Genomic DNA, 17,757 nt, shown 5'->3' with positions numbered 1-17,757 from the left:
TAGTCCGTTCCGCTCTGACATCGCTCGTCCATATGTATATAGTCTCAATTCATTCCTACTTAGATTTGTGTGTATTGGGTATATGTTGTGTAATTTGTTAGATATTACTTGTTAGATATTACTGCACTGTCGGAGCTAGAAGCACAAGCATTTCGCTACACCCGTATTAACATCTGCTAACCACGTGTATGTGATCAATAACATGTTATTTGATCATGTTTGCAAGTATGGGCTCCCAGTAAATAGGAAAATAAAACTTGACGCCAATGAGTGAAGTAAACAATTACTTTTTATTGATAAGTTTCTCAGAAGAGTCTCTTTTCAGTGTGTAAGAATCATTGTTATTCCTTCCTTGTTGTTATTATTATTATTAAATCAATAATAGTGATTTGGTACATTATGACATCCAGTACTGAACGAGCCTCTTCACAGTGACATGAATCAATCCGCTTCTACGCTTTTTGGGATCTAGAACAGCAATATCTCTGCATCAAAACAAAACCAATAACAGTGGAAAACAACAAACTGGGGATTGATATTGTAGATATTGGGATAATAGATATGATTAGAGTCACACAACTCTAGAGTAGGTAATACCAGCTAAAGGTTAGCACATTACAAGCCACTTCCTCAATAGAAATGTAAAACGGGATATTCTGAACAATATTCTACTGTGCTGCTGCTGCATTAAGGTAAGTCTATACACTGTACATCCAGATATATTTCCAAAAAACAGGTTTCACAGTTTTAAAGACTTCATTTAAATTAGAAATTGTTTAAAAAAAAACTCTTTCTTACATAAACTATTATTTTGGAGTGTGACTATTATTTGCTCTGGGAGCAAATGTTTAAATGAATACAAAAACATATTGAACATTTCTTACATATTTTACAAAATAAAATAAACGTAAAGTCCTCTTCGATAAACTAGTGACTCCCTTCATGATTGTCATTTAGTACTACGAATAATAAATACATGTACAAATAATAAAATAATATAAAGAGCTTTTGATAATACTAGTTCTGTATGTATTCTGGACTAAGTGTATGGGAGGTGTTTCTACATTGTTTCTGTACAGAAGTGCCTTGGTGAAAGTTTCACAATTCTACTGCGACTGAAACATACACAACTACTGCTTCTACCGCTACTATACGTAACACCCTGAACTGTAGTATAGTAGTCTGAACTGTAGTATAGTAGTCTGAACTGTAGTATAGTAGTCTGAGCTGTAGTATAGTAGTCTGAGCTGTAGTGTAGTCGTCTGAACTGTAGTATAGTAGTCTGAACTGTAGTATAGTAGTCTGAACTGTAGTATAGTAGTCTGAGCTGTAGTATAGTAGTCTGAACTGTAGTGTAGTCGTCTGAACTGTATTATAGTAGTCTGAACGGTAGTATAGTAGTCTGAACGGTAGTATAGTAGTCTGAACGGTAGTATAGTAGTCTGAACTGTAGTATAGTAGTCTGAACTGTAGTATAGTAGTCTGAGCTGTAGTATAGTAGTCTGAACTGTAGTATAGTCGTCTGAACTGTAGTATAGTAGTCTGAACGGTAGTATAGTAGTCTGAACTGTAGTATAGTAGTCTGAACTGTAGTATAGTAGTCTGAACTGTAGTATAGTAGTCTGAACTGTAGTATAGTAGTCTGACACATATGGACACATTCTGATACATTTTCACAATATTTTTTTCCCCTCCAACTTTGTGTCTTTAAAGTTGTAGTTTTCTTTTGTTTGAAGTCTTTATGAGTTAAAGGATCTCAGTGGTGTGAGTATTGGTTGCTAGGATATGTTGCTGCAATAGCTGAGAACAGTTTTGTGGTGGAGAATGGGAGGCCTGAGACTGATGACAAGTAGTTTTACTCCGTGTAAGTGACGCTGCGGTGCTTGTTGCTGATCTTCTCTTCTGATCAGTGTTGTGATTCGCTGGGCCCTGTGGTGGCTCTGCCTCCCTATTGGTCCCTTTGATCTACAAGTTAATTTCAGGTGCAGGCCCTTACCAGAGCACCCAGCACAACACAGCGCCACCATCAGTTCAGAGTCTGTCATTACGCCCTCAAAGTCCCCAAAAATATTGGTGAAAATATCGATTTCTTTTTTAAAAACGGGAATCTTAGTTATTAAGCAACAGTTTGTTTTTCAAGGTTCATGAGTGCCTTTCTCCACAGTTTGTTTTCAACAACAAATAAAATAAACTTCTGTCTAAATGTTAGATGTTTTGCCCTTGGCAATAAAAGTAACAACAAAAAAAGTTTTCTAGTATATTCTTCTTTTCAAAAGTCCCTGCAGCGTTCAGTGAGAAACCCCATTTGTTGGTTTATTTTCTGCGGGGTTGGAGAGGAAAGGGGGAGAAGGTAGGGGGAGCGAAGAGAGGAAGGAACTAGTAACTAGGGTGAGAAGATGAAAGGGATGAGGAGGAGAAGGGGAGGAGAGTCAGTGAGAGAGAAAGAGTCAGCCAGTCCTCCATCCCAGTCCAGGTGGGCTGTTACCTCTTGCCCATCTCGTTCTGTCTCAGGAACTGGATGTTGGTGCTGCTGTCAGCCAGTTCTGGGTACTGTTCCACAGGTAGAACATAATACCCATCATACCCCTGTACCCTCCCCGCGGTCAGCAGCTGCTGCTTCTCTCCCTCCGTCCACAGCCGGCTCCCCTCCTTCCCATCCTTGGCCCTCTGCCGCTCCCTCAGCCAGGCCCCAGCCAGGGCCCTCTGCCGGGCTAGTTCCAGCAGCCTCACCCTCTCCTCATCCACCACGTCCAGCGCTAGCCCATACCGCACGCTGAGGGCTAACGACGGCACCGTAAACTCCACCGTGGCGCCGCGCCGCGACCTCCCGCTCACAGTCACGTTGATCCCGCTCTCCAGCGCCTTGCGTCCGTTGGTCAGCCCCAGCGCCAGTAAATCACTATCGGCCGAACCGACTTTAACGAAGAAGTGACAGTCATGTCCGGCCTGCGTGTAGTGCGTTCCATCCAGGTAGATGGCGCCATTGAGGACTAAGGACACTTTCCGGCTGTCGTCGGTTGCCATGGAGCTAACTGCCGCCACCACACGTCCTTCCTTCAGCGCTAGCATCACTCCCCGGCCGATGATGGGCGTTGATGTGCCGAACCAGTGTCCGGGCTTGTCGCGGCGGTCGCGGGGGTCCTTGTTAAGGAGCCGTCCCTCCAGGGCCATGAAGGCCTGGTTGTGGCGCTCCGCTGCCTGCTGCACCCCCGTTATCAGCTACAGGAGAGACAGGGGTAGAAGAGAGGTTAAAGGTCACTGGTCAACCAGAAGAATGCAGACGAGGATACACTTATACTGTTTGGTTTACAGCTATTCTCATCTATTAATGTCCAGATTTCATTGTAATCATTGTAGGTTCATATTAGTGATCCCACAGTATCTTCAATGTCTCATCCGGCTCTGAGAGAAAGAGAGAGGACCATTTCTCTGTAATAGCAGGCCTCATTTAGCTCGCAGATAGTATGTTTCGGATTCTGGTTAACATAGAATCAGTACAATGGAACTGTAGGCTGTCCCAGGCCTTCTCACCTGTCCGTTTTCACAGTCCTTGCTGGCCTGCAGCTCATAGGGAGGATCCACGAAGTAGAGGGTGTGACGGGGGAACCCTGGAATGATGTTACTGAGCTGGAAACCAAACATCACCAGCCAACTCTTCACGTCTTTGGAACAAAGACAACACAGTAAAAAAATAGTTTTAATACAGCTAGCAAGTCATAGAAATATTATAAAATGTTAAGAAGTTTGAAAATGCTATAATAATTTGCAGACTTTTAGGGAACATATTTTAAGTGCAGTAAAATATTGTATCAATTTTTTGGGATGTTCTTCGAATCTAAATGACAAAAAAACAAAGAGAACTACAGTACACAGTGACGATGATAACAATAACAATAACAATGCATGTGTTTTATAAAGCGCTTTCAAGGATCCAAAGACGCTCTACCTGTGACGTAGTTCTTGATGTCCAACACGTCGCTGAGGGGGTTGTTGTTCTTGAACATATACAGGTTGAAGGGTGCAGGGTCCTTGCCGATCTTGGGCCAGCTGGCATAGTCTGGCGAGGTCCAGCGACCTGCCAGGACGTCATAGTCCCTCTGGGTGAAGTGGACCAGATTGGTCAGGGTGTCATAGAGACCACCATGGAACCCAACCACCAGCTGGAACTCTGGGTTAGAGTCCAGGTACATCTCCCCGTACGCTGTGTACTGTACCTGGAGGTCACAACAAACACAGACGCATGTTTCACTTCAATTCACTACAACGTTATCCCCTCTGGGGCAATTAGGAAAGACAAAGTTGGTTTATTTGATCAGTTTTTGTATTTTGAATTTGAACAATCAAATGTACCTCTCTGGACATCAAGTACCAATTTATATTTTCTTATCTTAACACGTAGATAACGGGCCTTGAGATATTTAACAATCATGCAGCAAAAATAATCATCATTAATAGTATTTTTATTACTGTCATCCTGATTACCTGTTTGATCATCTGTCCGTTGCTGCTGAAGACAGCCAGTGGTGTTCCTGTGTTGTCTGAGGCGATGTAATACTCCTCTCCACTACTCACCTCCATAGCAAACAGATGACCCTGAAGGAAGCAGTACGGGCTTTACATCATAACTCACAGACAGTCACCATAACTCACAGTCACTTCATCATAACTCACAGAAAGTCACCATAACTCACAGTCACTTCACCATAACTCACAGACAGTCACTTCACCATAACTCACAGACAGTCACCATAACTCACAGACAGTCACTTCACCATAACTCACAGACAGTCACCATAACTCACAGACAGTCACGTCACCATAACTCACAGAGTCACGTCACCATAACTCGCAGACAGTCACGTCACCCATAACTCACAGACAGACACATCACCATAACTCACAGACAGTCAAGTCACCCATAACTCACAGACAGTCAAGTCACCATAACTCACAGACAGTCACGTCACCCATAACTCACAGAGAGTCACGTCACCATAACTCACAGACAGTCACGTCCAGTGCTTAACTTGAGTCAGATCCTGCCAGAACAGGATCCAGCACCTTTTCATTTTGGATTGTTTTGTTCCTAAATCTATTTGGCCGGATCCGGTACCTCTCCTGGCATGAAAAATAATGTAAACTTTTTGCATGTAAACATTCTAATAAAAGTGATCAAAGTTTATTTGAGTTGCATCTTTATTAATTATCCTGCCCCCACAAAACAAATGCAATGTGAAACAGTTGATTTTGAGCCCGGGCCTAATATTCTAAGAGTTGATTTGGGTTGGTCCGGCCTGGATTTATGGTTGCGCAACATTGTAATCTATGTTCCAGACCAACGCGTGGCCTTGTCTGTGTGAGAAGTGCACCAGTATCTCTCACATAAGTAGTGTGGTGTACCACGGACAAGCCACCAGGGGAGACCAGGGGAGACTCTACATTACGCATCTGTGGCTCCCTCTGCTGGATGTGCCAGGTCTCGACGGGTCCTCCGGGCCAGGACTAATTCAGGCTGATTTGAGGCTGGTGAGTAACCAAGGGGCTGATTGATCACCAGCCGTACGGGGCCCATAAAGCTGCCAGGAGGGCAGCACACGGGAGGGTTGGAGGTAGTAAGAGGTTGCTACTGGATAGATGTCCTCACGATCTACTAGAACCAAGAGGCTCAGTGTTTAACCCCAGAGGAGACAGCTTTACCCGGAGCCCAGAATGCTGTAATCCAGAAGAGGTCACCTGGAGGAGACAGCTTTACCCGGAGCCCAGAATGCGGTAATCCAGAAGAGGTCTCCTGGAGGAGACCGGTTTCTTTTGTTTTTCTTTACTGTTTTAAATAAATACCCTTGAATCCGAGGTATCACACTTGTGTCTGATCTGTGTAAACGTTTAGATCAAACACCCTGGTCTGCCACAATTGGTGGAGAATGAGGGCAAATCTGGCAACGTGGTCAGACCAGGGTTGACGTTTAGGTAGTATCAGCATTGATGAGTTGATAGCTCGTTCAGGCCCAACAAGCGCCACAGGACATTCAGGAACGAACGGTGGAAGAACAGTGTCTACAGAATGTCTGCATGCTTGAGGAAATCAGGAAGTTGTGAGGAGAAACACAGACGGAATCACAACCCAATCAGTTTTATAATCAAGCTAATGGAGGATGACGACGTCGAGACCTACCTTTGCATGTTAGAATGGACAGCACTATGGTAAGGATTGTCCAAGGCGAAGTGGGCAAGTCTGCTGGCCCCGTTCCTGTCCAGAGACGCCCAAAAGGTGTATTATTACCTCAACACCGAACAGGCGGCTAACTACGACTGTATCAAGAGGGAGGTACTCAGCCGACACCGGTACAGCCTAGCCCGTCGGGCCCAACTTGTCCACAACTGGAGGTTCATGGCCGAATATTCCTCCTGAGCACAGATGAGCGACCTACTGCGCATCACCTGGGCTCCTAACCGACGTAGCCATCCTCCCCGGGTCATGGATCACTTCTTACAGGCGCTACCTCACGACATGAAGAGGGCGGCGAGCCTGCACGCACCCCAGACCTTGGAGGACTTCCTGGGAGCCGCACCAGAATACCGAGGCCCTGCTGAAGGGGATGCAGGCCAAATCCAGGAGCTGTCGGAGGACATGGAAGGACGACCCCACCACCGTACAATCCGACAGTCAGCTGGGCTAAAGGACTGCAGACCCACGGAGAGACAGCCAGGGGAGAAGACTAAAGGAGGTGTTTTGAGTGTAGCGCCAGGGGTCACCTTGCATGACATTTCCCGGGTCGAGAGGAGTTGAGGCCCTGGAGACGAGTCGGGCAATGCAGTAAACTACTTCACCTCCTGGACCCACAGCGAACCACCAGCACCCATGGTCCCTGTGAAAGTCGACAGTCGTTACACCCAGGCTCTGTTGGATTCCGGGAGTGTGGTAACGCTCGTACAAGCACACCTGCTGGCCCATCCGACTGACCGTGGTGAGGAGATGTCCATCTCCTGTGTCCATGGTGAAACCAAGAGGTATTCGACCAGGCAGCCCACCATCGTAATGCCACAAGGGAGCTGCCAGATGGTGGTGGGTGCCGTACCTGAGTTGCCGGTACCCCTCCTTGTGGGACGAGATTGTCCGATGTTCACAGCACTGTGGAGGCATGAGCTGGGAAAAAAAGTAAGAGCCAGCAACCGACGAGAGCAGGGATGGACCGTCGCCTGCGTGGCCCGGGAGCATGCAGTTGCCAACCGTGTGTCTACGGACCCAGAGTCGGGGTCCGAGGGGGCGCCAGAACCATCCATACCCGGTGAACAACCGGAGGAGGAGCCCCTCCTCGATTTTGAGGGACCCGGCGAGACAACTGCCCTGAGTCCTCTGAGGGGACAGTTTGGACTGCCCAGTGGGACCGTTTAGTGGGAAGTGATAGCAGTGGCTGGCCAGCTTCTTCCGGCGATACCCCCATTTCCAAATAAAAAATAACCTGTTGTATCATGAGTCGCACAAAAAGGGGGAAGTCCGAGAGGTTCTGTTGCTGCCCCGTCGGTACTTCGGAACCATTATTCAGCTGGCCCATACCAATTTGTTGGGGGCGCACCTGGGAATGGAGAAGACCTGGGAAAGGATCCCCGCCCGGTTTCGCTGTTCCGGGATGAGGCACGCCATGGTAGTCTATTGCAGCAGCCGCCCGGAGTGTCAAATCACCGCCCCAAAAGCACACTTCCGGAACCTGCTGGTTCCCCTACTGATCATTGGAGTGCTGTTTGAACGCATCAACATGGACAGTGGGCCCCCTGGTAAAAACATTCCGGTATATCCTGGTTATAATAGATTATGCCACCCGATATCCCGAAGCAATTCCCGCTTCTCTTTTTCTGTTGTGCATAGGTCAGGGGCGAAGCATGGGAAAGCGGATACCCTATCGAGAAGGGAGACGTACATCGCACTGACGACCGCCCCCTCCCCGACAGGGCTAACGTCTTGATCAAACCCTCTGGTCTGCCACACTAGAACGAGGAACTGCAACATCCCTGATAAATTGAAATACAAAAACAAAAAACACCACGCAGACAAAACAAGCCTTTCGCAATATTTCAAATACAATCGAGGGAAAACACAGGTTGGAAAGCAAATGGCTCCTGCAGAAAAGACTGTGCTTTAGACCACCAAAATATTTGATCAACTTCCAAATACTGTTTTACAAAAGAGAGAGAAAGAAAGGCTTTTGGCACGAGTGCATCGACAATCACCCGTGAGTGAGCTGCACATCATTGGGTGAGTCAGTGAAACTGGAAAGCATTTTTAGGACTATAATTTCATCCTCATATTGTAGCCTACAATATATGTGTCTCCACACACCTAGGACTAGGCTATTGATGGATTCAAGACAAGGTCGTTTTTGCCAGTGTCAAAGTAGCCTGCCATTTTGATCATTTGTTAGTTATTAAAAAATATTCTGCTACAGTCTCCAGTCATCTAAAATGAAGTAGATTTGTATGAAATGTGTTTATAAAAGGCCAAAATTTTTCTGGACCGTGAGCTACTAAAAATGTCTCCCATGTGTGCAACTTCTGTAAGTGCCTCTATTCTACTGATCTATGCCACTACGCAAATGTGATGATATGCATGCAATCATTTAATATGAAGGTGATTTATTTTTCTCATGCGTTCTGGTACCTCAGAACTCCCCAGGTCACCCCCCTCTAGTGCTCACTTTTTGTTTCCGGCACCTCACGATTGACAAATTAAGCCCTGGTCACATCACCATAACTCACAGTCACTTCACCATAACGTAATGATAGCATCACAAAAACGTGGTTATATCACAACAATAACAAAGTCATAACACAATCACCATGAACAGTATTTATCACATGTAGTCTGTAGATGAACACACTTTTCTCTAATAATCCGGTAGCCTACCTGCAAGTCATAGTACAGTGAAGCGATATCTGAGCTGGAGTGGTTAAATATATGTGTGACTCTTGCCGGGTGGTTCAGATCAGCGTAGAAGAACTGGAGGTGTTGTCCCAGACTGGTCCTAGTGGACACTCTCCTTCCCAGTCCGTCATAGCGGTACTGGATGCTCCAGCCTCCCGGTAGCTTGCTATATGCTCTGAGGAGCTGGCCCTTGGAGTTGTAGTCGAAGACATCCGAGCCTCGCTGGCTCAGGAAGCCATCCTCATCCAGATGGTACTGCACGTCGCCCAGGCGCGTGATGCGGTCTCGGAGGTCGTAGCGGAGTGGCGTGAGGCGGGCGCTGTTCCCGGGGTTGAGGAGGTGCAGGTTACCGTTCAGGTCGTAGCTGTAGCGCCACGTGGACCAGTCATTCACCTGGAGGCAGAGACAATGAAAATTTTAGGAAGTGGTCTGTAGTAATCTTCTAGGATTGTGATTTGGTGCTCAACTACTGCAGGACTAGTATCTCACTGGTAAGGTCAAATCTCCTACCTTCACCCCGCTGAGCTGTCCGTCCCCGTCATACTCATAGCGGTACTGTGTTGTGTTGGCGTATGGTCCTATCTTCAGCTCTCTCTTCACCACGCGTCCCATACTGTCATACTGCACCGTCATCCAGTACATCAGGGACCTGAAGATCTCGTACTGCACCTCCTTGATGCGCCCGTGGGTGTCGAAGTGCTTGCTGAGGGTCATCACAGCCGTGGTTATGATCTGGTTGATGTCATAGTAGATCACGCCAAACTTCCCAAAGTGTTCCACCTGTAGCCAAGATAAGAGTTAAGAGTTAAGTCAAATATTGTACAGAGGGTCTAGGTCTCACTTTAATCCAGTATAGTTAATTTATGCTCAATCTATCAACTGTAACTGCCATCCTGCAAGGGGTTTGGTTGTGGCTGGAGTTAGGGTTGAGGTTGAAGCTAGGGTTAGGGGTTTTATTTTATTTCACCTTTATTTAACTAGGCAAGTCAGTAAAGAACAAATTCTTACTTACAATGACGGCCTACCCTGGCCAAACCTTAACCCCAACGACGCTGGGTCAATTGTGCGCCGCCCTATGGGACTCCCATTCACAGACGGTTGTGATATAGACTGGAATCGAACCAGGGTCTGTAGTGATGCCTCTAGCACTGAGATGCAGCGCCTTAGACCGCTGCGCCACTCGGGAGCACCACAAAAAAAGGATTGAGGCTGGAGCTGGAGCTAGTGTTAGGGTTCAGGCTGGAGCTAGTGTTAGGGTTCAGGGTTGAGGCTGGAGCTAGTGTTAGGGTTGAGGCTGGAGCTAGTGTTAGGGGTGAGGCTGGAGCTGGAGCTAGTGTTAGGGTTCAGGCTGGAGCTGGAGCTAGTGTTAGGGTTCAGGCTGGAGCTGGAGCTAGTGTTAGGGTTCAGGCTGGAGCTGGAGTTAGGGTTCAGGCTGGAGCTGGAGCTAGTGTTAGGGTTCAGGCTGGAGCTGGAGCTATTGTTAGGGTTCAGGCTGAAGGTGGAGCTAGTGTTAGGGTTCAGGCTGGAGCTGGAGCTAGTGTTCGGGTTCAGGCTGGAGCTGGAGCTAGTGTTCGGGTTCAGGCTGGAGCTGGAGCTAGTGTTAGGGTTCAGATTGGAGCTGGAGCTAGTGTCAGGGTTGAGGCTGGAGGTAGTGTTAGGGTTGAGGCTGGAGCTAGTGTTAGGGTTGAGGCTGGAGCTAGGGTTAGGGTTGAGGCTGGAGCTAGTGTTAGGGTTGAGGCTGGAGCTAGTGTTAGGGTTGAGGGTTGAGGCTGAAGCTAGTGTTAGGGTTGAGGCTGGAGCTGGTGTTAGGGTTGAGGGTGGACCTAGTGTTAGGGTTGAAGCTGGAGCTGGAGCTAGTGTCAGGGTTGAGACTGGAGCTAGTGTTAGGGTTGAAGCTGGAGCTGGAGCAGGTGTCAGGATAGAGGCTGGAGCTGGAGCTAGTGTCAGGGTTGAGGCTGGAGCTAGTGTTAGGGTTGAGACTGGAGCTGGAGCTAGTGTTTGGCTTGAGGCTGGAGCTAGTGTTAGGGTTCAGGCTGGAGCTGGAGCTAGTGTCAGGGTTCAGGCTGGAGATGGAGCTAGTGTTAGGGTTCAGGCTGGAGCTGGAGCTAGTGTTAGGGTTCAGATTGGAGCTGGAGCTAGTGTTAGGGTTGAGGCTGGAGCTGGTGTTAGGGTTGAGGGTGGAACTAGTGTTAGGGTTGAAGCTGGAGCTGGAGCTAGTGTCAGGGTTGAGACTGGAGCTAGTGTTAGGGTTGAAGCTGGAGATAGTGTTAGGGTTGAGTGTGGAGCTAGTGTTAGGGTTGAGGCTGGAGCTAGTGTTAGGGGTGAGGCTGGAGCTGGAGCTAGTGTTAGGCTTCAGGCTGGAGCTGGAGCTAGTGTTAGGGTTCAGGCTGGAGCTGGAGCTAGTGTTAGGGTTCAGGCTGGAGCTGGAGCTAGTGTTAGGGTTCAGGCTGGAGCTGGAGCTAGTGTTAGGGTTCAGGCTGGAGCTGGAGCTAGTGTTAGGGTTCAGGCTGGAGCTGGAGCTAGTGTTAGGGTTCAGGCTGGAGCTGGAGCTAGTGTTAGGGTTCAGGCTGGAGCTGGAGCTAGTGTTAGGGTTCAGGCTGGAGCTGGAGCTAGTGTTAGGGTTCAGATTGGAGCTGGAGCTAGTGTTAGGGTTGTGGCTGGAGCTGGAGCTAGTGTCAGGGTTGAGGCTGGAGCTAGTGTTAGGGTTGAGGGTGGAGCTGGAGCTAATGTTAGGGTTGAGGCTGGTGCTGGAGCTAATGTCAGGATTGAGGCTGGAGCTGGAGCTAGTGTTAGGGTTGAGGCTGGAGCTGGTGTTAGGGTTGAGGGTGGAGCTAGTGTTAGGATTGAAGCTGGAGCTGGAGCTAGTGTCAGGGTTGAGGCTGGAGCTAGTGTTAAGGTTGAGGGTTGAGGCAGGAGCTGGTGTTAGGGTTGAGGATGGAGCTAGTGTTAGGGTTGAGGGTGGAGCTGGAGCTAATGTTAGGGTTGAGGCTGGTGCTGGAGCTAGTGTCAGGGTTGAGGCTGGAGCTGAAGCTAGTGTTAGGATTGAGGCTGGAGCTGGTGTTAGGGTTGAGGGTGGAGCTGGTGTTAGGGTTGAGGGTGGAGCTAGTGTTAGGATTGAAGCTGGAGCTGGAGCTAGTGTCAGGGTTGAGGCTGGAGCTAGTGTTAAGGTTGAGGGTTGAGGCAGGAGCTGGTGTTAGGGTTGAGGATGGAGCTAGTGTTAGGGTTGAGGGTGGAGCTGGAGCTAATGTTAGGGTTGAGGCTGGTGCTGGAGCTAGTGTCAGGGTTGAGGCTGGAGCTGAAGCTAGTGTTAGGCTTGAGGCTGGAGCTGGTGTTAGGGTTGAGGCAGGAGCTGGTGTTAGGGTTGAGGCTGGAGCTAGTGTTAGGGTTGAGGGTGGAGCTAGTGTTAGGGTTGAAGCTGGAGCTGGAGCTAGTGTCAGGGTTGAGGCTGGAGCTAGTGTTAGGGTTGAGGGTTGAGGCTGGAGCTAGGGGTAGGGTTGAGGCTGGAGCTAGCGTTAGGGTTGAGGATGGAGCTAGTGTTAGGGTTGAGGGTTGAGGCTGGAGCTAGTGTTAGGGTCGAGGCAGGAGCTGGTGTTAGGGTTGAGGGTGGAGCTAGTGTTAGGGTTAAAGCTGGAGCTGGAGCTAGTGTCAGGGTTGAGACTGGAGCTAGTGTTAGGGTTGAAGCTGGAGCTGGAGCTAGTGTCAGGGTTGAGGCTGGAGCTGGAGCTAGTGTCAGCGTTGAGGCTGGAGCTAGTGTTAGGGTTGAGGCTGGAGCTGGAGCTAGTGTTTGGCTTGAGGCTGGAGCTAGTGTTAGGGTTCAGGCTGGAGCTGGAGCTAGTGTTAGGGTTCAGGCTGGAGATGGAGCTAGTGTTAGGGTTCAGGCTGGAGCTGGAGCTAGTGTTAGGGTTCAGATTGGAGCTGGAGCTAGTGTTAGGGTTGAGGCTGGAGCTGGTGTTAGGGTTGAGGGTGGAGCTAGTGTTAGGGTTGAAGCTGGAGCTGGAGCTAGTGTCAGGGTTGAGACTGGAGCTAGTGTTAGGGTTGAAGCTGGAGCTGGAGCTAGTGTCAGGATTGAGGCTGGAGCTGGAGCTAGTGTTAGGGTTCAGGCTGGAGCTGGAGCTAGTGTTTGGTTTGAGGCTGGAGCTAGTGTTAGGGTTCAGGCTGGAGCTGGAGCTAGTGTCAGGGTTCAGGCTGGAGATGGAGCTAGTGTTAGGGTTCAGGCTGGAGCTGGAGCTAGTGTTAGGGTTCAGATTGGAGCTGGAGCTAGTGTTAGGGTTGAGGCTGGAGCTGGTGTTAGGGTTGAGGGTGGAACTAGTGTTAGGGTTCAAGCTGGAGCTGGAGCTAGTGTCAGGGTTGAGGCTGGAGCTAGTGTTAGGGTTGAGGCAGGAGCTGGTGTTAGGGTTGAGGATGGAGCTAGTGTTAGGGTTGAGGGTGGAGCTGGAGCTAATGTTAGGGTTGAGGCTGGTGCTGGAGCTAGTGTCAGGGTTGAGGCTGGAGCTGAAGCTAGTGTTAGGGTTGAGGCTGGAGCTGGTGTTAGGGTTGAGGCAGGAGCTGGTGTTAGGGTTGAGGCTGGAGCTAGTGTTAGGGTTGAGGGTGGAGCTAGTGTTAGGGTTGAAGCTGGAGCTGGAGCTAGTGTCAGGGTTGAGGCTGGAGCTAGTGTTAGGGTTGAGGGTTGAGGCTGGAGCTAGGGGTAGGGTTGAGGCAGGAGCTAGTGTTAGGGTTGAGGGTTGAGCTGGAGCTAATGTTAGGGTTGAGGCTGGTGCTGGAGCTAGTGTCAGGGTTGAGGCTGGAGCTGGAGCTAGTGTCAGGGTTGAGGCTGGAGCTGGTGTTAGGGTTGAGGGTGGAGCTAGTGTTAGGGTTGAAGCTGGAGCTGGAGCTAGTGTCAGGGTTGAGGCTGGAGCTAGTGTTAGGGTTGAGGGTTGAGGCTGGAGCTAGGGGTAGGGTTGAGGCTGGAGCTAGTGTTAGGGTTGAGGCTGGAGCTAGTGTTAGGGTTGAGGGTTGAGGCTGGAGCTAGTGTTAGGGTTGAGGCAGGAGCTGGTGTTAGGGTTGAGGGTGGAGCTAGTGTTAGGGTTGAAGCTGGAGCTGGAGCTAGTGTCAGGGTTGAGACTGGAGCTAGTGTTAGGGTTGAAGCTGGAGCTGGAGCTAGTGTCAGGGTTGAGGCTGGAGCTGGAGCTAGTGTCAGGGTTGAGGCTGGAGCTAGTGTTAGGGTTGAGGCTGGAGCTGGAGCTAGTGTTTGGCTTGAGGCTGGAGCTAGTGTTACGGTTCAGGCTGGAGCTGGAGCTAGTGTTAGGGTTCAGGCTGGAGATGGAGCTAGTGTTAGGGTTCAGGCTGGAGCTGGAGCTAGTGTTAGGGTTCAGATTGGAGCTGGAGCTAGTGTTAGGGTTGAGGCTGGAGCTGGTGTTAGGGTTGAGGGTGGAGCTAGTGTTAGGGTTGAAGCTGGAGCTGGAGCTAGTGTCAGGGTTGAGACTGGAGCTAGTGTTAGGGTTGAAGCGGGAGCTGGAGCTAGTGTCAGGGTTGAGGCTGGAGCTGGAGCTAGTGTTAGGGTTCAGGCTGGAGCTGGAGCTAGTGTTTGGCTTGAGGCTGGAGCTAGTGTTAGGGTTCAGGCTGGAGCTGGAGCTAGTGTCAGGGTTCAGGCTGGAGATGGAGCTAGTGTTAGGGTTCAGGCTGGAGCTGGAGCTAGTGTTAGGGTTCAGATTGGAGCTGGAACTAGTGTTAGGGTTGAGGCTGGAGCTGGTGTTAGGGTTGAGGGTGGAACTAGTGTTAGGGTTGAAGCTGGAGCTGGAGCTAGTGTCAGGGTTGAGACTGGAGCTAGTGTTAGGGTTGAAGCTGGAGCTAGTGTTAGGGTTGAGGGTGGAGCTAGTGTTAGGGTTGAGGCTGGAGCTAGTGTTAGGGGTGAGGCTGGAGCTGGAGCTAGTGTTAGGCTTCAGGCTGGAGCTGGAGCTAGTGTTAGGGTTCAGGCTGGAGCTGGAGCTAGTGTTAGGGTTCAGGCTGGAGCTGGAGCTAGTGTTAGGGTTCAGGCTGGAGCTGGAGCTAGTGTTAGGGTTCAGGCTGGAGCTGGAGCTAGTGTTAGGGTTCAGGCTGGAGCTGGAGCTAGTGTTAGGGTTCAGGCTGGAGCTGGAGCTAGTGTTAGGGTTCAGGCTGGAGCTGGAGCTAGTGTTAGGTTTCAGGCTGGAGCTGGAGCTAGTGTTAGGGTTCAGGCTGGAGCTGGAGCTAGTGTTAGGGTTCAGATTGGAGCTGGAGCTAGAGTTAGGGTTGTGGCTGGAGCTGGAGCTAGTGTCAAGGTTGAGGCTGGAGCTAGTGTTAGGGTTGAGGGTGGAGCTGGAGCTAATGTTAGGGTTGAGGCTGGTGCTGGAGCTAATGTCAGGGTTGAGGCTGGAGCTGGAGCAAGTGTTAGGGTTGAGGCTGGAGCTGGTGTTAGAGTTGAGGGTGGAGCTAGTGTTAGGGTTGAGGGTTGAGGCTGGAGCTAGTGTTAGGGTTGAGGCAGGAGCTGGTGTTAGGGTTGAGGGTGGAGCTAGTGTTAGGGTTGAGGGTGGAGCTGGAGCTAATGTTAGGGTTGAGGCTGGTGCTGGAGCTAGTGTCAGGGTTGAGGCTGGAGCTGAAGCTAGTGTTAGGGTTGAGGCTGGAGCTGGTGTTAGGGTTGAGGCAGGAGCTGGTGTTAGGGTTGAGGCTGGAGCTAGTGTTAGGGTTGAGGGTGGAGCTAGTGTTAGGGTTGAAGCTGGAGCTGGAGCTAGTGTCAGGGTTGAGGCTGGAGCTAGGGGTAGGGTTGAGGCAGGAGCTAGTGTTAGGGTTGAGGGCTGAGGCTGGAGCTAGTGTTAGGGTTGAGGCAGGAGCTGGTGTTAGGGTTGAGGCTGGAGCTAGTGTTAGGGTTGAGGGTGGAGCTGGAGCTAATGTTAGGGTTTAGGCTGGTGCTGGAGCTAGTGTCAGGGTTGAGGCTGGAGCTGGAGCTAGTGTTAGGGTTGAGGCTGGAGCAGGTGTTAGGGTTGAGGGTGGAGCTAGTGTTAGGGTTGAAGCTGGAGCTGGAGCTAGTGTCAGGGTTGAGGCTGGAGCTAGTGTTAGGGTTGAGGGTTGAGGCTGGAGCTAGGGGTAGGGTTGAGGCTGGAGCTAGTGTTAGGGTTGAGGCTAGAGCTAGTGTTAGGGTTGAGGGTTGAGGCTGGAGCTAGTGTTAGGGTTGAGGCAGGAGCTGGTGTTAGGGTTGAGGGTGGAGCTAGTGTTAGGGTTGAAGCTGGAGCTGGAGCTAGTGTCAGGGTTGAGACTGGAGCTAGTGTTAGGGTTGAAGCTGGAGCTGGAGCTAGTTTCAGGGTTGAGGCTGGAGCTGGAGCTAGTGTCAGGGTTGAGGCTGGAGCTAGTGTTAGGGTTGAGGCTGGAGCTGGAGCTAGTGTTTGGCTTGAGGCTGGAGCTAGTGTTAGGGTTCAGGCTGGAGCTGGAGCTAGTGTTAGGGTTCAGGCTGGAGATGGAGCTAGTGTTAGGGTTCAGGCTGGAGATGGAGCTAGTGTTAGGGTTCAGATTGGAGCTGGATCTAATGTTAGGGTTGAGGCTGGAGCTGGTGTTAGGGTTGAGGGTGGAGCTAGTGTTAGGGTTGAAGCTGGAGCTGGAGCTAGTGTCAGGGTTGAGACTGGAGCTAGTGTTAGGGTTGAAGCTGGAGCTGGAGCTAGTGTCAGGGTTGAGGCTGGAGCTGGAGCTAGTGTTAGGGTTGAGGCTGGAGCTGGAGCTAGTGTTTGGCTTGAGGCTGGAGCTAGTGTTAGGGTTCAGGCTGGAGATGGAGCTAGTGTTAGGGCTCAGGCTGGAGCTGGAGCTAGTGTTAGGGTTCAGATTGGAGCTGGAGCTAGTGTTAGGGTTGTGGCTGGAGCTGGAGCTAGTGTCAGGGTTGAGGCTGGAGCTAGTGTAGGGTTGAGGGTCGAGCTGGAGCTAATGTTAGGGTTGTGGCTGGAGCTAGTGTCAGGGTTGAGGCTGGAGCTGGTGTTAGGGTTGAGGCTGGTGCTGGAGCTAGTGTCAGGGTTGAGGCTGGAGCTAGTGTTAGGGTTGAGGGTGGAGCTGGAGCTAGTGTTAGGGCTGAGGCTGGAGCTAGTGTTAGGGTTGAGGCTGGAGCTAGTGTCAGGGTTGAGGCTGGAGCTAGTGTAGAGTTGAGGGTCGAGCTGGAGCTAATGTTAGGGTTGTGGCTGGAGCTAGTGTCAGGGTTGAGGCTGGAGCTGGTGTTAGGGTTGAGGCTGGTGCTGGAGCTAGTGTCAGGGTTGAGGCTGGAGCTAGTGTTAGGGTTGAGGGTGGAGCTGGAGCTAGTGTTAGGGTTGAGGCTGGAGCTAGTGTTAGGGTTGAGGCTGGAGCTAGTGTTAGGGTTGAGGGTGGAGCTGGAGCTAGTGTTAGGGTTGAGGCTGGAGCTAGTGTTAGGGTTAAGGCTGGAGCTAGTGTTAGGGTTGAGGCTGGAGCTAGTGTTAGGGTTGAGGCTGGAGCTAGTGTTAGGGTTCAGGTTGGAGCTAGTGTTACTGTTGAGGCTGGAGATAGTGTTAGGGTTGAGGCTGGAGCTAGTGTTAGGCTTGAGGCTGGAGCTGGAGCTAGTGTTAGGTTTGAGGCTGGTGCTAGTGTCAGGGTTGAGGCTGGTGCTGGAGCTAGTGTTAGGGTTGAGGCTGGTGCTAGTGTTAGGGTTGAGGCGGAGCTAGTGTTAGGGTTGAGGCTGGTGCTGGAGCTAGTGTTAGGTTTGAGGCTGGTGCTAGTGTCAGGTTTGAGCCTGGTGCTGGAGCTAGTGTCAGGCTTGAGGCTGGAGCTAGTGTTAGGTTTGAGGCTGGAGCTAGTGTCAGGGTTGAGGCTGGAACTAGTGTTAGGGTTGAGGGTTGAGGCTGGAGCTAGGGGTAGGG

At 50.4% G+C, this 17,757-nt stretch overlaps 1 pseudogene; it reads right to left on the bottom strand.

Annotated features, from left to right (window-relative positions):
* Nucleotides 1–271: 271 nt before the first annotated feature.
* Nucleotides 272–17,757, bottom strand: part of LOC109910198 (teneurin-2-like) — a 331,746-nt pseudogene continuing 314,260 nt past the window's right edge.

This window comes from Oncorhynchus kisutch, linkage group LG19, assembly GCF_002021735.2.
Source record: "Oncorhynchus kisutch isolate 150728-3 linkage group LG19, Okis_V2, whole genome shotgun sequence".
In the NCBI taxonomy this organism is placed as follows: domain Eukaryota; kingdom Metazoa; phylum Chordata; class Actinopteri; order Salmoniformes; family Salmonidae; genus Oncorhynchus; species Oncorhynchus kisutch.
Note: the sequence above shows the minus strand (reverse complement) of the source record. Positions and strands in the feature narration are given on the sequence as shown.